Raw genomic sequence first — 25,061 nt, forward strand, 5'->3', positions numbered from 1 at the left:
ATATGATTCAATCTTGTCACCTCTTACTTTACTAAGAGCCATATATGCTTCAATCTTGTCACCTCTTACTTTTCTAAGAGTCTTATATGATTCAATCTTGTCACCTCTTACTTTTCTAAGAGTCTTATATGCTGCAATCTTGTCGCCTCTTACTTTTATAAGACTGTTATATGCTTCAATCTTGTCACATTTTGCTTTTCTTAGAGTCTTATATGCTTCAATCTTGTCGCCTCTTACTTTTCTAAGAGTCTTATATGCTGCAATCTTGTCGCCTCTTACTTTTATAAGACTGTTATATGCTTCAATCTTGTCACCTCTTACTTTTCTCAGAGTCCTATATGCTTCAATCTTGTCGCCTCTTACTTTTCCAAGAGTCTTATATGCTGCAATCTTGTCGCCTCTTACTTTTCTAAGAGTCTTATATGCTTCAATCTTGTCACCTCTTACTTTACTAAGAGTCTTATATGCTTCAATCTTGTCACCTCTTACTTTTCTAAGTGTCCTATATGCTTCAATCTTGTCGCCTCTTACTTTTCTAAGAGTCTTATATGCTTCAATATTGTCGCCTCTTACTTTTCTAAGAGTCTTATATGCTTCAGTCTTGTCGCCTCTTACATTTCTAAGAGTCTTATATGCTTCAATATTGTCGCCTCTTACTTTTCTAAGAGTCTTATATGCTTCAATCTTGTCACCTCTTACTTTTCTAAAGTCTTATATGATTCAATCTTGTCACCTCTTACTTTACTAAGAGCCTTATATGCTTCAATCTTGTCACCTCATACTTTTCTAAGAGTCTTATATGATTCAATCTTGTCACCTCTTACTTTACTAAGAGTCTTATATGCTTCAATCTTGTCACCTCTTACTTTACTAAGAGTCTTATATGCTTCAGTCTTGTCGCCTCTTACTTTTCTAAGAGTCTTATATGCTTCAATCTTGTCACCTCTTACTTTTCTGAGAGTACTATATGCTTCAATCTTGTCATCTCTTACTTTACTAAGAGTCTTATATGCTTCAATCTTGTCGCCTCTTACTTTTCTAAGAGTCTTATATTCTTCAATCTTGTCACCTCTTACTTTTCTAACAGACTTATATGCTTCAATCTTGACGCCTCTTACTTTTCAGAGTCTAATATGCTTCAATCTTGTCGCCTCTTCCTTTTCTAAGAGTCCGATATGCTTCAATCTTGTCGCCTCTTACTTTTCTAAGAGTCTTATATGCTTCAATCTTGTCACCTCTTACTTTACTAAGAGTCTTATATGCTGCAATCTTGTCGCCTCTTACTTTTCTAAGACTGTTATATGCTTCAATCTTGTCACCTCTTACTTTTCTAAGAGTCCTATATGCTTCAATCTTGTCGCCTCTTACTTTTCCAAGAGTCTTATATGCTGCAATCTTGTCGCCTCTTACTTTTCTAAGAGTCTTATATGCTTCAATCTTGTCAACTCTTACTTTACTAAGAGTCTTATATGCTTCAATCTTGTCACCTCTTACTTTTCTAAGAGTCCTATATGCTTCAATCTTGTCGCCTCTTACTTTTCTAAGAGTCTTATATGCTTCAATATTGTCGCCTCTTACTTTTCTAAGAGTCTTATATGCTTCAGTCTTGTCGCCTCTTACTTTTCTAAGAGCCTTATATGCTTCAATCTTGTCACCTCTTACTTTTCTAAGAGTCTTATATGATTCAATCTTGTCACCTCTTACTTTTCTAAGAGTCTTATATGCTGCAATCTTGTCGCCTCTTACTTTTCTAAGAGTCTTATATGCTGCAATCTTGTCGCCTCTTACTTTTATAAGACTGTTATATGCTTCAATCTTGTCACCTCTTACTTTTCTCAGAGTCCTATATGCTTCAATCTTGTCGCCTCTTACTTTTCCAAGAGTCTTATATGCTGCAATCTTGTCGCCTCTTACTTTTCTAAGAGTCTTATATGCTTCAATCTTGTCACCTCTTACTTTACTAAGGGTCTTATATGCTTCAATCTTGTCACCTCTTACTTTTCTAAGTGTCCTATATGCTTCAATCTTGTCGCCTCTTACTTTTCTAAGAGTCTTATATGCTTCAATATTGTCGCCTCTTACTTTTCTAAGAGTCTTATATGCTTCAGTCTTGTCGCCTCTTACATTTCTAAGAGTCTTATATGCTTCAATATTGTCGCCTCTTACTTTTCTAAGAGTCTTATATGCTTCAATCTTGTCACCTCTTACTTTTCTAAAGTCTTATATGATTCAATCTTGTCACCTCTTACTTTACTAAGAGCCTTATATGCTTCAATCTTGTCACCTCATACTTTTCTAAGAGTCTTATATGATTCAATCTTGTCACCTCTTACTTTACTAAGAGTCTTATATGCTTCAATCTTGTCACCTCTTACTTTACTAAGAGTCTTATATGCTTCAGTCTTGTCGCCTCTTACTTTTCTAAGAGTCTTATATGCTTCAATCTTGTCACCTCTTACTTTTCTGAGAGTACTATATGCTTCAATCTTGTCATCTCTTACTTTACTAAGAGTCTTATATGCTTCAATCTTGTCGCCTCTTACTTTTCTAAGAGTCTTATATTCTTCAATCTTGTCACCTCTTACTTTTCTAACAGACTTATATGCTTCAATCTTGACGCCTCTTACTTTTCAGAGTCTAATATGCTTCAATCTTGTCGCCTCTTCCTTTTCTAAGAGTCCTATATGCTTCAATCTTGTCGCCTCTTACTTTTCTAAGAGTCTTATATGCTTCAATCTTGTCACCTCTTACTTTACTAAGAGTCTTATATGCTGCAATCTTGTCGCCTCTTACTTTTCTAAGACTGTTATATGCTTCAATCTTGTCACCTCTTACTTTTCTAAGAGTCCTATATGCTTCAATCTTGTCGCCTCTTACTTTTCCAAGAGTCTTATATGCTGCAATCTTGTCGCCTCTTACTTTTCTAAGAGTCTTATATGCTTCAATCTTGTCAACTCTTACTTTACTAAGAGTCTTATATGCTTCAATCTTGTCACCTCTTACTTTTCTAAGAGTCCTATATGCTTCAATCTTGTCGCCTCTTACTTTTCTAAGAGTCTTATATGCTTCAATATTGTCGCCTCTTACTTTTCTAAGAGTCTTATATGCTTCAGTCTTGTCGCCTCTTACTTTTCTAAGAGCCTTATATGCTTCAATCTTGTCACCTCTTACTTTTCTAAGAGTCTTATATGATTCAATCTTGTCACCTCTTACTTTTCTAAGAGTCTTATATGCTGCAATCTTGTCGCCTCTTACTTTTATAAGACTGTTATATGCTTCAATCTTGTCACATTTTGCTTTTCTTAGAGTCTTATATGCTTCAATCTTGTCGCCTCTTACTTTTCTAAGAGTCTTATATGCTGCAATCTTGTCGCCTCTTACTTTTATAAGACTGTTATATGCTTCAATCTTGTCACCTCTTACTTTTCTCAGAGTCCTATATGCTTCAATCTTGTCGCCTCTTACTTTTCCAAGAGTCTTATATGCTGCAATCTTGTCGCCTCTTACCTTTCTAAGAGTCTTATATGCTTCAATCTTGTCACCTCTTACTTTACTAAGAGTCTTATATGCTTCAATCTTGTCACCTCTTACTTTTCTAAGTGTCCTATATGCTTCAATCTTGTCGCCTCTTACTTTTCTAAGAGTCTTATAGGCTTCAATATTGTCGCCTCTTACTTTTCTAAGAGTCTTATATGCTTCAGTCTTGTCGCCTCTTACATTTCTAAGAGTCTTATATGCTTCAATATTGTCGCCTCTTACTTTTCTAAGAGTCTTATATGCTTCAATCTTGTCACCTCTTACTTTTCTAAAGTCTTATATGATTCAATCTTGTCACCTCTTACTTTACTAAGAGCCTTATATGCTTCAATCTTGTCACCTCATACTTTTCTAAGAGTCTTATATGATTCAATCTTGTCACCTCTTACTTTACTAAGAGTCTTATATGCTTCAATCTTGTCACCTCTTACTTTACTAAGAGTCTTATATGCTTCAATCTTGTCACCTCTTACTTTTCTAAGTGTCCTATATGCTTCAATCTTGTCGCCTCTTACTTTTCTAAGAGTCTTATATGCTTCAATATTGTCGCCTCTTACTTTTCTAAGAGTCTTATATGCTTCAGTCTTGTCGCCTCTTACATTTCTAAGAGTCTTATATGCTTCAATATTGTCGCCTCTTACTTTTCTAAGAGTCTTATATGCTTCAATCCTGTCACCTCTTACTTTACTAAGAGTCTTATATGCTTCAATCTTGTCACCTCTTACTTTTCTAAGAGTCTTATATGATTCAATCTTGTCACCTCTTACTTTACTAAGAGCCTTATATGCTTCAATCTTGTCACCTCATACTTTTCTAAGAGTCTTATATGATTCAATCTTGTCACCTCTTATTTTACTAAGAATCTTATATGCTTCAATCTTGTCACCTCTTACTTTTCTAAGAGTCTTATATGATTCAATCTTGTCGCCTCTTACTTTTCTAAGCGTCTTATATGCTGCAATCGTGTCGCCTCTTACTTTTCTAAGAGTCTTATATGCTTCAATCTTGTCGCCTCTTACTTTTCTAAGAGTCTTATATGCTTCAATCTTGTCACCTCTTACTTTTCTAAGAGTCTTATATGCTTCAATCTTGTCACCTCTTACTTTTCTAAGAGTCTTATCTGCTGCAATCTTGTCGCCTCTTACCTTTCTAAGACTGTATATGCTTCAATCTTGTCACCTCTTACTTTTCTAAGAGTCCTATATGCTTCAATCTTGTCGCCTCTTACTTTTCTAAGAGTCTTATATGCTGCAATCTTGTCGCCTCATACTTTTCTAAGAGTCTTATATGCTTCAATCTTGTCACCTCTTACTTTTCTAAGAGTCCTATATGCTTCAATCTTGTCGCCTCTTACTTTTCTAAGAGTCTTATATGCTTCAATCTTGTCGCCTCTTACTTTTCTAAGAGTCTTATATGCTTCAGTCTTGTCGCCTCTTACTTTTCTAAGAGTCTTATATGCTTCAATCTTGTCACCTCTTACTTTACTAAGAGTCTTAAATGCTTCAATCTTGTCACCTCTTACTTTTCTAAGAGTCCTATATGCTTCAATCTTGTCGCCTCTTACTTTTCAAAGAGTCTTATATGCTTCAATCTTGTCGCCTCTTACTTTTCTAAGAGTCTTATATGCTTCAATCTTGTCACCTCTTACTTTTCTAAGAGTCCTATATGCTTCAATCTTGTCGCCTCTTACTTTTCTAAGAGTGTTATATGCTTCAATCCTGTCGCCTCTTACTTTTCTAAGAGTCTTATATGCTTCAGTCTTGTCGCCTCTTACTTTTCTAAGAGTCTTATATGCTTCAATCTTGTCACCTCTTACTTTTCTGAGAGTCCTATATGCTTCAATCCTGTCACCTCTTACTTTACTAAGAGTCTTATATGCTTCAATCTTGTCGCCTCTTACTTTTCTAAGAGTCTTATATGCTTCAATCTTGTCACCTCTTACTTTTCTAACAGACTTATATGCTTCAATCTTGACGCCTCTTACTTTTCAAAGAGTCTAATATGCTTCAATCTTGTCGCCTCTTCCTTTTCTAAGAGTCCTATATGCTTCAATCTTGTCGCCTCTTACTTTTCTAAGAGTCTTATATGCTTCAATCCTGTCACCTCTTACTTTACTAAGAGACTTATATGCTGCAATCTTGTCGCCTCTTACTTTTCTAAGACTGTTATATGCTTCAATCTTGTCACCTCTTACTTTTCTAAGAGTCCTATATGCTTCAATCTTGTCGCCTCTTACTTTTCCAAGAGTCTTATATGCTGCAATCTTGTCGCCTCTTACTTTTCTAAGAGTCTTATATGCTTCAATCTTGTCACCTCTTACTTTACTAAGAGTCTTATATGCTTCAATCTTGTCACCTCTTACTTTTCTAAGAGTCTTATATGCTTCAATATTGTCGCCTCTTACTTTTCTAAGAGTCTTATATGCTTCAGTCTTGTCGCCTCTTACTTTACTAAGAGTCTTATATGCTTCAATCTTGTCACCTCTTACTTTTCTAAGAGTCTTATATGATTCAATCTTGTCACCTCTTACTTTACTAAGAGCCTTATATGCTTCAATCTTGTCACCTCTTACTTTTCTAAGAGTCTTATATGATTCAATCTTGTCACCTCTTACTTTACTAAGAGTCTTATATGCTTCAATCTTGTCACCTCTTACTTTTCTAAGAGTCTTATATGCTGCAATCTTGTCGCCTCTTACTTTTATAAGACTGTTATATACTTCAATCTTGTCACATTTTGCTTTTCTTAGAGTCTTATATGCTTCAATCTTGTCGCCTCTTACTTTTCTAAGAGTCTTATATGCTGCAATCTTGTCGCCTCTTACTTTTATAAGACTGTTATATGCTTCAATCTTGTCACCTCTTACTTTTCTCAGAGTCCTATATGCTTCAATCTTGTCGCCTCTTACTTTTCCAAGAGTCTTATATGCTGCAATCTTGTCGCCTCTTACTTTTCTAAGAGTCTTATATGCTTCAATCTTGTCACCTCTTACTTTACTAAGAGTCTTATATGCTTCAATCTTGTCACCTCTTACTTTTCTAAGAGTCCTATATGCTTCAATCTTGTCGCCTCTTACTTTTCTAAGAGTCTTATATGCTTCAATATTGTCGCCTCTTACTTTTCTAAGAGTCTTATATGCTTCAGTCTTGTCGCCTCTTACTTTTCTAAGAGTCTTATATGCTTCAATCTTGTCACCTCTTACTTTACTAAGAGTCTTATATGCTTCAATCTTGTCACCTCTTACTTTTCTAAGAGTCTTATATGATTCAATCTTGTCACCTCTTACTTTACTAAGAGCCTGATATGCTTCAATCTTGTCACCTCTCACTTTTCTAAGAGTCTTATATGATTCAATCTTGTCACCTCTTACTTTACTAAGAGTCTTATATGCTTCAATCTTGTCACCTCTTACTTTTCTAAGTCTTATATGATTCAATCTTGTCGCCTCTTACTTTTCTAAGCGTCTTATATGCTGCAATCGTGTCGCCTCTTACTTTTCTAAGAGTCTTATATGCTTCAATCTTGTCGCCTCTTACTTTTCTAAGAGTCTTATATGCTTCAATCTTGTCACCTCTTACTTTTCTAAGAGTCTTATATGCTTCAATCTTGTCGCCTCTTACTTTTCTAAGAGTCTTATATGCTTCAATCTTGTCACCTCTTACTTTTCTAAGAGTCCTATATGCTTCAATCTTGTCGCCTCTTACTTTTCTAAGAGTGTTATATGCTTCAATCCTGTCGCCTCTTACTTTTCTAAGAGTCTTATATGCTTCAATCTTGTCACCTCTTACTTTTCTAAGAGTCTTATATGCTTCAATCTTGTCGCCTCTTACTTTTCTAAGAGTCTTATATGCTTCAATCTTGTCACCTCTTACTTTTCTAAGAGTCCTATATGCTTCAATCTTGTCGCCTCTTACTTTTCTAAGAGTGTTATATGCTTCAATCCTGTCGCCTCTTACTTTTCTAAGAGTCTTATATGCTTCAGTCTTGTCGCCTCTTACTTTTCTAAGAGTCTTATATGCTTCAATCTTGTCACCTCTTACTTTTCTGAGAGTCCTATATGCTTCAATCCTGTCACCTCTTACTTTACTAAGAGTCTTATATGCTTCAATCTTGTCGCCTCTTACTTTTCTAAGAGTCTTATATGCTTCAATCTTGTCACCTCTTACTTTTCTAACAGACTTATATGCTTCAATCTTGACGCCTCTTACTTTTCAAAGAGTCTAATATGCTTCAATCTTGTCGCCTCTTCCTTTTCTAAGAGTCCTATATGCTTCAATCTTGTCGCCTCTTACTTTTCTAAGAGTCTTATATGCTTCAATCTTGTCACCTCTTACTTTACTAAGAGACTTATATGCTGCAATCTTGTCGCCTCTTACTTTTCTAAGACTGTTATATGCTTCAATCTTGTCACCTCTTACTTTTCTAAGAGTCCAATATGCTTCAATCTTGTCGCCTCTTACTTTTCCAAGAGTCTTATATGCTGCAATCTTGTCGCCTCTTACTTTTCTAAGAGTCTTATATGCTTCAATCTTGTCACCTCTTACTTTACTAAGAGTCTTATATGCTTCAATCTTGTCACCTCTTACTTTTCTAAGAGTCTTATATGCTTCAATATTGTCGCCTCTTACTTTTCTAAGAGTCTTATATGCTTCAGTCTTGTCGCCTCTTACTTTACTAAGAGTCTTATATGCTTCAATCTTGTCACCTCTTACTTTTCTAAGAGTCTTATATGATTCAATCTTGTCACCTCTTACTTTACTAAGAGCCTTATATGCTTCAATCTTGTCACCTCTTACTTTTCTAAGAGTCTTATATGATTCAATCTTGTCACCTCTTACTTTACTAAGAGTCTTATATGCTTCAATCTTGTCACCTCTTACTTTTCTAAGAGTCTTATATGCTGCAATCTTGTCGCCTCTTACTTTTATAAGACTGTTATATACTTCAATCTTGTCACATTTTGCTTTTCTTAGAGTCTTATATGCTTCAATCTTGTCGCCTCTTACTTTTCTAAGAGTCTTATATGCTGCAATCTTGTCGCCTCTTACTTTTATAAGACTGTTATATGCTTCAATCTTGTCACCTCTTACTTTTCTCAGAGTCCTATATGCTTCAATCTTGTCGCCTCTTACTTTTCCAAGAGTCTTATATGCTGCAATCTTGTCGCCTCTTACTTTTCTAAGAGTCTTATATGCTTCAATCTTGTCACCTCTTACTTTACTAAGAGTCTTATATGCTTCAATCTTGTCACCTCTTACTTTTCTAAGAGTCCTATATGCTTCAATCTTGTCGCCTCTTACTTTTCTAAGAGTCTTATATGCTTCAATATTGTCGCCTCTTACTTTTCTAAGAGTCTTATATGCTTCAGTCTTGTCGCCTCTTACTTTTCTAAGAGTCTTATATGCTTCAATCTTGTCACCTCTTACTTTACTAAGAGTCTTATATGCTTCAATCTTGTCACCTCTTACTTTTCTAAGAGTCTTATATGATTCAATCTTGTCACCTCTTACTTTACTAAGAGCCTGATATGCTTCAATCTTGTCACCTCTCACTTTTCTAAGAGTCTTATATGATTCAATCTTGTCACCTCTTACTTTACTAAGAGTCTTATATGCTTCAATCTTGTCACCTCTTACTTTTCTAAGTCTTATATGATTCAATCTTGTCGCCTCTTACTTTTCTAAGCGTCTTATATGCTGCAATCGTGTCGCCTCTTACTTTTCTAAGAGTCTTATATGCTTCAATCTTGTCGCCTCTTACTTTTCTAAGAGTCTTATATGCTTCAATCTTGTCACCTCTTACTTTTCTAAGAGTCTTATATGCTTCAATCTTGTCACCTCTTACTTTTCTAAGAGTCTTATATGCTTCAATCTTGTCACCTCTTACTTTTCTAAGAGTCTTATATGCTTCAATCTTGTCACCTCTTACTTTTCTAAGAGTCTTATATGCTTCAATCTTGTCACCTCTTACTTTTCTAAGAGTCTTATATGCTTCAATCTTGTCACCTCTTACTTTACTAAGAGTCTTATATGCTTCAATCTTGTCGCCTCTTACTTTTCTAAGAGACTTATATGCTTCAATCTTGTCACCTCTTACTTTACTAAGAGTCCTATATGCTTCAATCTTGTCGCATCTTAATTTTCTAAGAGTCTTATATGCTTCAATCTTGTCACCTCTTACTTTACTAAGAGTCTTATATGCTTCAATCTTGTCACCTCTTACTTTTCTAAGAGTCTTATATGCTTCAATCTTGTCACCTCTTACTTTTCTAAGAGTCTTATATGCTTCAATCTTGTCACCTCTTACTTTTCTAAGAGTCTTATATGCTTCAATCTTGTCACCTCTTACTTTTCTAAGAGTCTTATATGCTTCAATCTTGTCACCTCTTACTTTTCTAAGAGTCTTATATGCTTCAATCTTGTCACCTCTTACTTTACTAAGAGTCTTATATGCTTCAATCTTGTCGCCTCTTACTTTTCTAAGAGACTTATATGCTTCAATCTTGTCACCTCTTACTTTACTAAGAGTCCTATATGCTTCAATCTTGTCGCATCTTAATTTTCTAAGAGTCTTATATGCTTCAATCTTGTCACCTCTTACTTTACTAAGAGTCTTATATGCTTCAATCTTGTCACCTCTTACTTTACTAAGAGTCCTATATGCTTCAATCTTGTCACCTCTTACTTTTCTAAGAGTCCTATATGCTTCAATCTTGTTACCTCTTACTTTACTAAGAGTCTTATATGCTTCAATCTTGTCACCTCTTACTTTTCTAAGAGTCTTATATGATTCAATCTTGTCGCCTCTTACTTTTCTAAGAGTCTTATATGCTGCAATCTTGTCGCCTCTTACCTTTCTAAGACTGTATATGCTTCAATCTTGTCACCTCTTACTTTTCTAAGAGTCCTATATGCTTCAATCTTGTCGCCTCTTACTTTTCTAAGAGTGTTATATGCTTCAATCTTGTCGCCTCTTACTTTTCTAAGAGTCTTATATGCTTCAATTTTGTCACCTCTTACTTTACTAAGAGTCTTATATGCTTCAATTTTGTCACCTCTTACTTTTCTAAGAGTCCTATATGCTTCAATCTTGTCACCTCTTACTTTACTAAGAGTCTTATATGCTGCAATCTTGTCGCCTCTTACTTTTCTAAGAGTCTTATATGCTTCAATCTTGTCGCCTCTTACTTTTCTAAGAGTCTTATATGATTCAATCTTGTCACCTCTTACTTTTCTAAGAGTCTTATATGCTTCAATCTTCTCACCTCTTCCTTTTCTAAGAGTCTTATATGCTTCAATCTTGTCACCTCTTACTTTTCTAAGAGTCTTATATGCTTCAATCTTGTCACCTCTTACTTTTCTAAGAGTCTTATATGCTTCAATCTTGTCACCTCTTACTTTTCTAAGAGTCTTATATGCTTCAATCTTGTCACCTCTTACTTTACTAAGAGTCTTATATGCTTCAATCTTGTCGCCTCTTACTTTTCTAAGAGTCTTATATGCTTCAATCTTGTCACCTCTTACTTTACTAAGAGTCCTATATGCTTCAATCTTGTCGCATCTTACTTTTCTAAGAGTCTTATATGCTTCAATCTTGTCACCTCTTACTTTACTAAGAGTCTTATATGCTTCAATCTTGTCACCTCTTACTTTTCTAAGAGTCCTATATGCTTCAATCTTGTCACCTCTTACTTTACTAAGAGTCTTATATGCTTCAATCTTGTCACCTCTTACTTTACTAAGAGTCCTATATGCTTCAATCTTGTCACCTCTTACTTTTCTAAGAGTCCTATATGCTTCAATCTTGTCACCTCTTACTTTACTAAGAGTCTTATATGCTTCAATCTTGTCACCTCTTACTTTTCTAAGAGTCTTATATGATTCAATCTTGTCGCCTCTTACTTTTCTAAGAGTCTTATATGCTGCAATCTTGTCGCCTCTTACCTTTCTAAGACTGTATATGCTTCAATCTTGTCACCTCTTACTTTTCTAAGAGTCCTATATGCTTCAATCTTGTCGCCTCTTACTTTTCTAAGAGTCTTATATGCTTCAATCATGTCGCCTCTTACTTTTCTAAGAGTCTTATATGCTTCCATTTTGTCACCTCTTACTTTACTAAGAGTCTTATATGCTTCAATTTTGTCACCTCTTACTTTTCTAAGAGTCCTATATGCTTCAATCTTGTCACCTCTTACTTTACTAAGAGTCTTATATGCTGCAATCTTGTCGCCTCTTACTTTTCTAAGAGTCTTATATGCTTCAATCTTGTCACCTCTTACTTTTCTAAGAGTCCTATATGCTTCAATCTTGTCGCCTCTTACTTTTCTAAGAGTCTTATATGCTTCAATCTTGTCGCCTCTTACTTTACTAAGAGTCTTATATGCTTCAATCTTGTCACCTCTTACTTTTCTAAGAGTCCTATATGCTTCAATATTGTCGCCTCTTACTTTTCTAAGAGTCTTATATGCTTCAGTCTTGTCGCCTCTTACTTTTCTAAGAGTCTTATATGCTTCAATCTTGTCACCTCTTACTTTACTAAGAGTCTTATATGCTTCAATCTTGTCACCTCTTACTTTTCTAAGAGTCTTATATGATTCAATCTTGTCACCTCTTACTTTACTAAGAGCCTGATATGCTTCAATCTTGTCACCTCTTACTTTTCTAAGAGTCTTCTATGATTCAATCATGTCACCTCTTACTTTACTAAGAGTCTTATATGCTTCAATCTTGTCACCTCTTACTTTTCTAAGAGTCTTATATGATTCAATCTTGTCACCTCTTACTTTACTAAGAGTCTTATATGCTTCAATCTTGTCACCTCTTACTTTTCTAAGTCTTATATGATTCAATCTTGTCGCCTCTTACTTTTCTAAGCGTCTTATATGCTGCAATCGTGTCGCCTCTTACTTTTCTAAGAGTCTTATATGCTTCAATCTTGTCGCCTCTTACTTTTCTAAGAGTCTTATATGCTTCAATCTTGTCACCTCTTACTTTTCTAAGAGTCTTATATGCTTCAATCTTGTCACCTCTTACTTTTCTAAGAGTCTTATATGCTTCAATCTTGTCACCTCTTACTTTTCTAAGAGTCTTATATGCTTCAATCTTGTCACCTCTTACTTTTCTAAGAGTCTTATATGCTTCAATCTTGTCACCTCTTACTTTTCTAAGAGTCTTATATGCTTCAATCTTGTCACCTCTTACTTTACTAAGAGTCTTATATGCTTCAATCTTGTCGCCTCTTACTTTTCTAAGAGACTTATATGCTTCAATCTTGTCACCTCTTACTTTACTAAGAGTCCTATATGCTTCAATCTTGTCGCATCTTAATTTTCTAAGAGTCTTATATGCTTCAATCTTGTCACCTCTTACTTTACTAAGAGTCTTATATGCTTCAATCTTGTCACCTCTTACTTTTCTAAGAGTCTTATATGCTTCAATCTTGTCACCTCTTACTTTTCTAAGAGTCTTATATGCTTCAATCTTGTCACCTCTTACTTTTCTAAGAGTCTTATATGCTTCAATCTTGTCACCTCTTACTTTTCTAAGAGTCTTATATGCTTCAATCTTGTCACCTCTTACTTTTCTAAGAGTCTTATATGCTTCAATCTTGTCACCTCTTACTTTACTAAGAGTCTTATATGCTTCAATCTTGTCGCCTCTTACTTTTCTAAGAGACTTATATGCTTCAATCTTGTCACCTCTTACTTTACTAAGAGTCCTATATGCTTCAATCTTGTCGCATCTTAATTTTCTAAGAGTCTTATATGCTTCAATCTTGTCACCTCTTACTTTACTAAGAGTCTTATATGCTTCAATCTTGTCACCTCTTACTTTACTAAGAGTCCTATATGCTTCAATCTTGTCACCTCTTACTTTTCTAAGAGTCCTATATGCTTCAATCTTGTCACCTCTTACTTTACTAAGAGTCTTATATGCTTCAATCTTGTCACCTCTTACTTTTCTAAGAGTCTTATATGATTCAATCTTGTCGCCTCTTACTTTTCTAAGAGTCTTATATGCTGCAATCTTGTCGCCTCTTACCTTTCTAAGACTGTATATGCTTCAATCTTGTCACCTCTTACTTTTCTAAGAGTCCTATATGCTTCAATCTTGTCGCCTCTTACTTTTCTAAGAGTGTTATATGCTTCAATCTTGTCGCCTCTTACTTTTCTAAGAGTCTTATATGCTTCAATTTTGTCACCTCTTACTTTACTAAGAGTCTTATATGCTTCAATTTTGTCACCTCTTACTTTTCTAAGAGTCCTATATGCTTCAATCTTGTCACCTCTTACTTTACTAAGAGTCTTATATGCTGCAATCTTGTCGCCTCTTACTTTTCTAAGAGTCTTATATGCTTCAATCTTGTCGCCTCTTACTTTTCTAAGAGTCTTATATGATTCAATCTTGTCACCTCTTACTTTTCTAAGAGTCTTATATGCTTCAATCTTCTCACCTCTTCCTTTTCTAAGAGTCTTATATGCTTCAATCTTGTCACCTCTTACTTTTCTAAGAGTCTTATATGCTTCAATCTTGTCACCTCTTACTTTTCTAAGAGTCTTATATGCTTCAATCTTGTCACCTCTTACTTTTCTAAGAGTCTTATATGCTTCAATCTTGTCACCTCTTACTTTACTAAGAGTCTTATATGCTTCAATCTTGTCGCCTCTTACTTTTCTAAGAGTCTTATATGCTTCAATCTTGTCACCTCTTACTTTACTAAGAGTCCTATATGCTTCAATCTTGTCGCATCTTACTTTTCTAAGAGTCTTATATGCTTCAATCTTGTCACCTCTTACTTTACTAAGAGTCTTATATGCTTCAATCTTGTCACCTCTTACTTTTCTAAGAGTCCTATATGCTTCAATCTTGTCACCTCTTACTTTACTAAGAGTCTTATATGCTTCAATCTTGTCACCTCTTACTTTACTAAGAGTCCTATATGCTTCAATCTTGTCACCTCTTACTTTTCTAAGAGTCCTATATGCTTCAATCTTGTCACCTCTTACTTTACTAAGAGTCTTATATGCTTCAATCTTGTCACCTCTTACTTTTCTAAGAGTCTTATATGATTCAATCTTGTCGCCTCTTACTTTTCTAAGAGTCTTATATGCTGCAATCTTGTCGCCTCTTACCTTTCTAAGACTGTATATGCTTCAATCTTGTCACCTCTTACTTTTCTAAGAGTCCTATATGCTTCAATCTTGTCGCCTCTTACTTTTCTAAGAGTCTTATATGCTTCAATCATGTCGCCTCTTACTTTTCTAAGAGTCTTATATGCTTCCATTTTGTCACCTCTTACTTTACTAAGAGTCTTATATGCTTCAATTTTGTCACCTCTTACTTTTCTAAGAGTCCTATATGCTTCAATCTTGTCACCTCTTACTTTACTAAGAGTCTTATATGCTGCAATCTTGTCGCCTCTTACTTTTCTAAGAGTCTTATATGCTTCAATCTTGTCACCTCTTACTTTTCTAAGAGTCCTATATGCTTCAATCTTGTCGCCTCTTACTTTTCTAAGAGTCTTATATGCTTCAATCTTGTCGCCTCTTACTTTACTAAGAGTCTTATATGCTTCAATCTTGTCACCTCTTACTTTTCTAAGAGTCCTATATGCTTCAATATTGTCGCCTCTTACTTTTCTAAGAGTCTTATATGCTTCAGTCTTGTCGCCTCTTACTTTTCTAAGAGTCTTATATGCTTCAATCTTGTCACCTCTTACTTTACTAAGAGTCTTATATGCTTCAATCTTGTCACCTCTTACTTTTCTAAGAGTCTTATATGATTCAATCTTGTCACCTCTTACTTTACTAAGAGCCTGATATGCTTCAATCTTGTCACCTCTTACTTTTCTAAGAGTCTTCTATGATTCAATCATGTCACCTCTTACTTTACTAAGAGTCTTATATGCTTCAATCTTGTCACCTCTTACTTTTCTAAGAGTCTTATATGATTCAATCTTGTCGCCTCTTACTTTTCTAAGCGTCTTATATGCTGCAATCGTGTCGCCTCTTACTTTTCTAAGAGTCTTATATGCTTCAATCTTGTCGCCTCTTACTTTTCTAAGAGTCTTATATGCTTCAATCTTGTCACCTCTTACTTTTCTAAGAGTCTTATATGCTTCAATCTTGTCACCTCTTACTTTTCTAAGAGTCTTATATGCTTCAATCTTGTCACCTCTTACTTTTCTAAGAGTCTTATATGCTTCAATCTTGTCCCCTCTTACTTTACTAAGAGTCTTATATGCTTCAATCTTGTCGCCTCTTACTTTTCTAAGAGTCTTATATGCTTCAATCTTGTCGCCTCTTACTTTACTAAGAGTCTTATATGCTTCAATCTTGTCGCCTCTTACTTTTCTAAGAGTCTTATATCCTTCAATCTTGTCACCTCTTACTTTACTAAGAGTCTTATATGCTTCAATCTTGTCGCCTCTTACTTTTCTAAGAGTCTTATATGCTTCAATCTTGTCACCTCTTACTTTTCTAACAGACTTATATGCTTCAATCTTGACGCCTCTTACTTTTCAAAGAGTCTAATATGCTTCAATCTTGTCGCCTCTTCCTTTTCTAAGAGTCCTATATGCTTCAATCTTGTCGCCTCTTACTTTTCTAAGAGTCTTATATGCTTCAATCTTGTCACCTCTTACTTTACTAAGAGTCTTATATGCTGCAATCTTGTCGCCTCTTACTTTTCTAAGAGTCTTATATGCTTCAATCTTGTCACCTCTTACTTTTCTAAGAGTCTTATATGCTTCAATCTTGTCACCTCTTACTTTTCTAAGAGTCTTATATGCTTCAATATTGCCGCCTCTTACTTTTCTAAGAGTCTTATATGCTTCAGTCTTGTCGCCTCTTACTTTACTAAGAGTCTTATATGCTTCAATCTTGTCACCTCTTACTTTTCTAAGAGTCTTATATGATTCAATCTTGTCACCTCTTACTTTACTAAGAGCCTTATATGCTTCAATCTTGTCACCTCTGACTTTTCTAAGAGTCTTATATGATTCAATCTTGTCACCTCTTACTTTACTAAGAGTCTTATATGCTTCAATCTTGTCACCTCTTACTTTTCTAAGAGTCTTATATGCTGCAATCTTGTCGCCTCTTACTTTTATAAGACTGTTATATGCTTCAATCTTGTCACATTTTGCTTTTCTTAGAGTCTTATATGCTTCAATCTTGTCGCCTCTTACTTTTCTAAGAGTCTTATATGCTGCAATCTTGTCGCCTCTTACTTTTATAAGACTGTTATATGCTTCAATCTTGTCACCTCTTACTTTTCTCAGAGTCCTATATGCTTCAATCTTGTCGCCTCTTACTTTTCCAAGAGTCTTATATGCTGCAATCTTGTCGCCTCTTACTTTTCTAAGAGTCTTATATGCTTCAATCTTGTCACCTCTTACTTTACTAAGAGTCTTATATGCTTCAATCTTGTCACCTCTTACTTTTCTAAGAGTCCTATATGCTTCAATCTTGTCGCCTCTTACTTTTCTAAGAGTCTTATATGCTTCAATATTGTCGCCTCTTACTTTTCTAAGAGTCTTATATGCTTCAGTCTTGTCGCCTCTTACTTTTCTAAGAGTCTTATATGCTTCAATCTTGTCACCTCTTACTTTACTAAGAGTCTTATATGCTTCAATCTTGTCACCTCTTACTTTTCTAAGAGTCTTATATGATTCAATCTTGTCACCTCTTACTTTACTAAGAGCCTTATATGCTTCAATCTTGTCACCTCTTACTTTTCTAAGAGTCTTATATGATTCAATCTTGTCACCTCTTACTTTACTAAGAGTCTTATATGCTTCAATCTTGTCGCCTCTTACTTTTCTAAGAGTCTTATATGCTTCAATCTTGTCGCCTCTTACTTTTCTAAGAGTCTTATATGCTTCAATCTTGTCACCTCTTACTTTTCTAAGAGTCTTATATGCTTCAATCTTGTCACCTCTTACTTTTCTAAGAGTCTTATATGCTTCAATCTTGTCACCTCTTACTTTTCTAAGAGTCTTATATGCTTCAATCTTGTCCCCTCTTACTTTACTAAGAGTCTTATATGCTTCAATCTTGTCGCCTCTTACTTTTCTAAGAGTCTTATATGCTTCAATCTTGTCGCCTCTTACTTTACTAAGAGTCTTATATGCTTCAATCTTGTCGCCTCTTACTTTTCTAAGAGTCTTATATCCTTCAATCTTGTCACCTCTTACTTTACTAAGAGTCTTATATGCTTCAATCTTGTCGCCTCTTACTTTTCTAAGAGTCTTATATGCTTCAATCTTGTCACCTCTTACTTTTCTAACAGACTTATATGCTTCAATCTTGACGCCTCTTACTTTTCAAAGAGTCTAATATGCTTCAATCTTGTCGCCTCTTCCTTTTCTAAGAGTCCTATATGCTTCAATCTTGTCGCCTCTTACTTTTCTAAGAGTCTTATATGCTTCAATCTTGTCACCTCTTACTTTACTAAGAGTCTTATATGCTGCAATCTTGTCGCCTCTTACTTTTCTAAGAGTCTTATATGCTTCAATCTTGTCACCTCTTACTTTTCTAAGAGTCTTATATGCTTCAATCTTGTCACCTCTTACTTTTCTAAGAGTCTTATATGCTTCAATATTGCCGCCTCTTACTTTTCTAAGAGTCTTATATGCTTCAGTCTTGTCGCCTCTTACTTTACTAAGAGTCTTATATGCTTCAATCTTGTCACCTCTTACTTTTCTAAGAGTCTTATATGATTCAATCTTGTCACCTCTTACTTTACTAAGAGCCTTATATGCTTCAATCTTGTCACCTCTGACTTTTCTAAGAGTCTTATATGATTCAATCTTGTCACCTCTTACTTTACTAAGAGTCTTATATGCTTCAATCTTGTCACCTCTTACTTTTCTAAGAGTCTTATATGCTGCAATCTTGTCGCCTCTTACTTTTATAAGACTGTTATATGCTTCAATCTTGTCACATTTTGCTTTTCTTAGAGTCTTATATGCTTCAATCTTGTCGCCTCTTACTTTTCTAAGAGTCTTATATGCTGCAATCTTGTCGCCTCTTACTTTTATAAGACTGTTATATGCTTCAATCTTGTCACCTCTTACTTTTCTCAGAGTCCTATATGCTTCAATCTTGTCGCCTCTTACTTTTCCAAGAGTCTTATATGCTGCAATCTTGTCGCCTCTTACTTTTCTAAGAGTCTTATATGCTTCAATCTTGTCACCTCTTACTTTACTAAGAGTCTTATATGCTTCAATCTTGTCACCTCTTACTTTTCTAAGAGTCCTATATGCTTCAATCTTGTCGCCTCTTACTTTTCTAAGAGTCTTATATGCTTCAATATTGTCGCCTCTTACTTTTCTAAGAGTCTTATATGCTTCAGTCTTGTCGCCTCTTACTTTTCTAAGAGTCTTATATGCTTCAATCTTGTCACCTCTTACTTTACTAAGAGTCTTATATGCTTCAATCTTGTCACCTCTTACTTTTCTAAGAGTCTTATATGATTCAATCTTGTCACCTCTTACTTTACTAAGAGCCTTATATGCTTCAATCTTGTCACCTCTTACTTTTCTAAGAGTCTTATATGATTCAATCTTGTCACCTCTTACTTTACTAAGAGTCTTATATGCTTCAATCTTGTCACCTCTTACTTTTCTAAGAGTCTTATATGATTCAATCTTGTCGCCTCTTACTTTTCTAAGCGTCTTATATGCTGCAATCGTGTCGCCTCTTACTTTTCTAAGAGTCTTATATGCTTCAATCTTGTCGCCTCTTACTTTTCTAAGAGTCTTATATGCTTCAATCTTGTCACCTCTTACTTTTCTAAGAGTCTTATATGCTTCAATCTTGTCACCTCTTACTTTTCTAAGAGTCTTATATGCTTCAATCTTGTCACCTCTTACTTTTCTAAGAGTCTTATATGCTTCAATCTTGTCACCTCTTACTTTTCTAAGAGTCTTATATGCTTCAATCTTGTCACCTCTTACTTTTCTAAGAGTCTTATATGCTTCAATCTTGTCACCTCTTACTTTACTAAGAGTCTTATATGCTTCAATCTTGTCGCCTCTTACTTTTCCAAGAGTCTTATATGCTTCAATCTTGTCACCTCTTACTTTACTAAGAGTCCTATATGCTTCAATCTTGTCGCATCTTACTTTTCTAAGAGTCTTATATGCTTCAATCTTGTCACCTCTTACTTTACTAAGAGTCTTATATGCTTCAATCTTGTCACCTCTTACTTTTCTAAGAGTCCTATATGCTTCAATCTTGTCACCTCTTACTTTACTAAGAGTCTTATATGCTTCAATCTTGTCACCTCTTACTTTACTAAGAGTCCTATATGCTTCAATCTTGTCACCTCTTACTTTTCTAAGAGTCCTATATGCTTCAATCTTGTCACCTCTTACTTTACTAAGAGTCTTATATGCTTCAATCTTGTCACCTCTTACTTTTCTAAGAGTCTTATATGATTCAATCTTGTCGCCTCTTACTTTTCTAAGAGTCTTATATGCTGCAATATTGTCGCCTCTTACCTTTCTAAGACTGTATATGCTTCAATCTTGTCACCTCTTACTTTCCTAAGAGTCCTATATGCTTCAATCTTGTCGCCTCTTACTTTTCTAAGAGTCTTATATGCTTCAATCTTGTCGCCTCTTATTTTTCTAAGAGTCTTATATGCTTCAATTTTGTCACCTCTTACTTTACTAAGAGTCTTATATGCTTCAATTTTGTCACCTCTTACTTTTCTAAGAGTCCTATATGCTTCAATCTTGTCACCTCTTACATTACTAAGAGTCTTATATGCTTCAATCTTGTCGCCTCTTACTTTTCTAATAGTCTTATATGCTTCAATCTTGTCACCTCTTACTTTTCTAACAGACTTATATGCTTCACTCTTGACGCCTATTACTTTTCAAAGAGTCTACTATGCTTCAATCTTGTCGCCTCTTCCTTTTCTAAGAGTCCTATATGCTTCAATCTTGTCGCCTCTTACTTTTCTAAGAGTCTTATATGCTTCAATCTTGTCACCTCTTACTTTACTAAGAGTCTTATATGCTGCAATCTTGTCGCCTCTTACTTTTATAAGACTGTTATATGCTTCAATCTTGTCACCTCTTACTTTTCTAAGAGTCCTATATGCTTCAATCTTGTCCCCTCTTACTTTTCTAAGATTCTTATATGCTGCAATCTTGTCGCCTCTTACTTTTCTAAGAGTCTTATATGATTCAATCTTGTCGCCTCTTACTTTACTAAGAGTCTTATATGCTTCAATCTTGTCACCTCTTACTTTTCTAAGAGTCCTATATGCTTCAATATTGTCGCCTCTTACTTTTCTAAGAGTCTTATATGCTTCAGTCTTGTCGCCTCTTACTTTTCTAAGAGTCTTATATGCTTCAATCTTGTCACCTCTTACTTTACTAAGAGTCTTATATGCTTCAATCTTGTCACCTCTTACTTTTCTAAGAGTCTTATATGATTCAATCATGTCAACTCTTACTTTACTAAGAGTCTTATATGCTTCAATCTTGTCACCTCTTACTTTTCTAAGAGTCTTATATGATTCAATCTTGTCGCCTCTTACTTTTCTAAGCGTCTTATATGCTGCAATCGTGTCGCCTCTTACTTTTCAAAGAGTCTACTATGCTTCAATCTTGTCGCCTCTTACTTTTCTAAGAGTCTTATATGCTTCAATCTTGTCACCTCTTACTTTACTAAGAGTCCTATATGCTTCAATCTTGTATCCTCTTACTTTTCTAAGAGTCCTATATGCTTCAATCTTGTCACCTCTTACTTTACTAAGAGTCTTATATGCTTCAATCTTGTCACCTCTTACTTTTCTAAGAGTCTTATATGATTCAATCATGTCACCTCTTACTTTACTAAGAGTCTTATATGCTTCAATCTTGTCACCTCTTACTTTTCTAAGAGTCTTATATGATTCAATCTTGTCGCCTCTTACTTTTCTAAGCGTCTTATATGCTGCAATCGTGTCGCCTCTTACTTTTCTAAGAGTCTTATATGCTTCAATCTTGTCGCCTCTTACTTTTCTAAGAGTCTTATATGCTTCAATCTTGTCACCTCTTACTTTTCTAAGAGTCTTATATGCTTCAATCTTGTCACCTCTTACTTTTCTAAGAGTCTTATATGCTTCAATCTTGTCACCTCTTACTTTTCTAAGAGTCTTATATGCTTCAATCTTGTCCCCTCTTACTTTACTAAGAGTCTTATATGCTTCAATCTTGTCGCCTCTTACTTTTCTAAGAGTCTTATATGCTTCAATCTTGTCGCCTCTTACTTTACTAAGAGTCTTATATGCTTCAATCTTGTCGCCTCTTACTTTTCTAAGAGTCTTATATCCTTCAATCTTGTCACCTCTTACTTTACTAAGAGTCTTATATGCTTCAATCTTGTCGCCTCTTACTTTTCTAAGAGTCTTATATGCTTCAATCTTGTCACCTCTTACTTTTCTAACAGACTTATATGCTTCAATCTTGACGCCTCTTACTTTTCAAAGAGTCTAATATGCTTCAATCTTGTCGCCTCTTCCTTTTCTAAGAGTCCTATATGCTTCAATCTTGTCGCCTCTTACTTTTCTAAGAGTCTTATATGCTTCAATCTTGTCACCTCTTACTTTACTAAGAGTCTTATATGCTGCAATCTTGTCGCCTCTTACTTTTCTAAGACTGTTATATGCTTCAATCTTGTCACCTCTTACTTTTCTAAGAGTCTTATATGCTTCAATCTTGTCACCTCTTACTTTTCTAAGAGTCTTATATGCTTCAATATTGTCGCCTCTTACTTTTCTAAGAGTCTTATATGCTTCAGTCTTGTCGCCTCTTACTTTACTAAGAGTCTTATATGCTTCAATCTTGTCACCTCTTACTTTTCTAAGAGTCTTATATGATTCAATCTTGTCACCTCTTACTTTACTAAGAGCCTTATATGCTTCAATCTTGTCACCTCTGACTTTTCTAAGAGTCTTATATGATTCAATCTTGTCACCTCTTACTTTACTAAGAGTCTTATATGCTTCAATCTTGTCACCTCTTACTTTTCTAAGAGTCTTATATGCTGCAATCTTGTCGCCTCTTACTTTTATAAGACTGTTATATGCTTCAATCTTGTCACATTTTGCTTTTCTTAGAGTCTTATATGCTTCAATCTTGTCGCCTCTTACTTTTCTAAGAGTCTTATATGCTGCAATCTTGTCGCCTCTTACTTTTATAAGACTGTTATATGCTTCAATCTTGTCACCTCTTACTTTTCTCAGAGTCCTATATGCTTCAATCTTGTCTCCTCTTACTTTTCCAAGAGTCTTATATGCTGCAATCTTGTCGCCTCTTACTTTTCTAAGAGTCTTATATGCTTCAATCTTGTCACCTCTTACTTTACTAAGAGTCTTATATGCTTCAATCTTGTCACCTCTTACTTTTCTAAGAGTCCTATATGCTTCAATCTTGTCGCCTCTTACTTTTCTAAGAGTCTTATATGCTTCAATATTGTCGCCTCTTACTTTTCTAAGAGTCTTATATGCTTCAGTCTTGTCGCCTCTTACTTTTCTAAGAGTCTTATATGCTTCAATCTTGTCACCTCTTACTTTACTAAGAGTCTTATATGCTTCAATCTTGTCACCTCTTACTTTTCTAAGAGTCTTATATGATTCAATCTTGTCACCTCTTACTTTACTAAGAGCCTTATATGCTTCAATCTTGTCACCTCTTACTTTTCTAAGAGTCTTATATGATTCAATCTTGTCACCTCTTACTTTACTAAGAGTCTTATATGCTTCAATCTTGTCACCTCTTACTTTTCTAAGAGTCTTATATGATTCAATCTTGTCGCCTCTTACTTTTCTAAGCGTCTTATATGCTGCAATCGTGTCGCCTCTTACTTTTCTAAGAGTCTTATATGCTTCAATCTTGTCGCCTCTTACTTTTCTAAGAGTCTTATATGCTTCAATCTTGTCACCTCTTACTTTTCTAAGAGTCTTATATGCTTCAATCTTGTCACCTCTTACTTTTCTAAGAGTCTTATATGCTTCAATCTTGTCACCTCTTACTTTTCTAAGAGTCTTATATGCTTCAATCTTGTCACCTCTTACTTTTCTAAGAGTCTTATATGCTTCAATCTTGTCACCTCTTACTTTTCTAAGAGTCTTATATGCTTCAATCTTGTCACCTCTTACTTTACTAAGAGTCTTATATGCTTCAATCTTGTCGCCTCTTACTTTTCCAAGAGTCTTATATGCTTCAATCTTGTCACCTCTTACTTTACTAAGAGTCCTATATGCTTCAATCTTGTCGCATCTTACTTTTCTAAGAGTCTTATATGCTTCAATCTTGTCACCTCTTACTTTACTAAGAGTCTTATATGCTTCAATCTTGTCACCTCTTACTTTTCTAAGAGTTCTATATGCTTCAATCTTGTCACCTCTTACTTTACTAAGAGTCTTATATGCTTCAATCTTGTCACCTCTTACTTTACTAAGAGTCCTATATGCTTCAATCTTGTCACCTCTTACTTTTCTAAGAGTCCTATATGCTTCAATCTTGTCACCTCTTACTTTACTAAGAGTCTTATATGCTTCAATCTTGTCACCTCTTACTTTTCTAAGAGTCTTATATGATTCAATCTTGTCGCCTCTTACTTTTCTAAGAGTCTTATATGCTGCAATATTGTCGCCTCTTACCTTTCTAAGACTGTATATGCTTCAATCTTGTCACCTCTTACTTTCCTAAGAGTCCTATATGCTTCAATCTTGTCGCCTCTTACTTTTCTAAGAGTCTTATATGCTTCAATCTTGTCGCCTCTTATTTTTCTAAGAGTCTTATATGCTTCAATTTTGTCACCTCTTACTTTACTAAGAGTCTTATATGCTTCAATTTTGTCACCTCTTACTTTTCTAAGAGTCCTATATGCTTCAATCTTGTCACCTCTTACATTACTAAGAGTCTTATATGCTTCAATCTTGTCGCCTCTTACTTTTCTAATAGTCTTATATGCTTCAATCTTGTCACCTCTTACTTTTCTAACAGACTTATATGCTTCACTCTTGACGCCTATTACTTTTCAAAGAGTCTACTATGCTTCAATCTTGTCGCCTCTTCCTTTTCTAAGAGTCCTATATGCTTCAATCTTGTCGCCTCTTACTTTTCTAAGAGTCTTATATGCTTCAATCTTGTCACCTCTTACTTTACTAAGAGTCTTATATGCTGCAATCTTGTCGCCTCTTACTTTTATAAGACTGTTATATGCTTCAATCTTGTCACCTCTTACTTTTCTAAGAGTCCTATATGCTTCAATCTTGTCCCCTCTTACTTTTCTAAGAGTCTTATATGATTCAATCTTGTCGCCTCTTACTTTTCTAAGCGTCTTATATGCTGCAATCGTGTCGCCTCTTACTTTTCTAAGCGTCTTATATGCTGCAATCGTGTCGCCTCTTACTTTTCTAAGAGTCTTATATGCTTCAATCTTGTCGCCTCTTACTTTTCTAAGAGTCTTATATGCTTCAATCTTGTCACCTCTTACTTTTATAAGAGTCTTATATGCT

Source organism: Heterodontus francisci, unplaced genomic scaffold (assembly GCF_036365525.1).
Source record: "Heterodontus francisci isolate sHetFra1 unplaced genomic scaffold, sHetFra1.hap1 HAP1_SCAFFOLD_167, whole genome shotgun sequence".
Classification (NCBI taxonomy): domain Eukaryota; kingdom Metazoa; phylum Chordata; class Chondrichthyes; order Heterodontiformes; family Heterodontidae; genus Heterodontus; species Heterodontus francisci.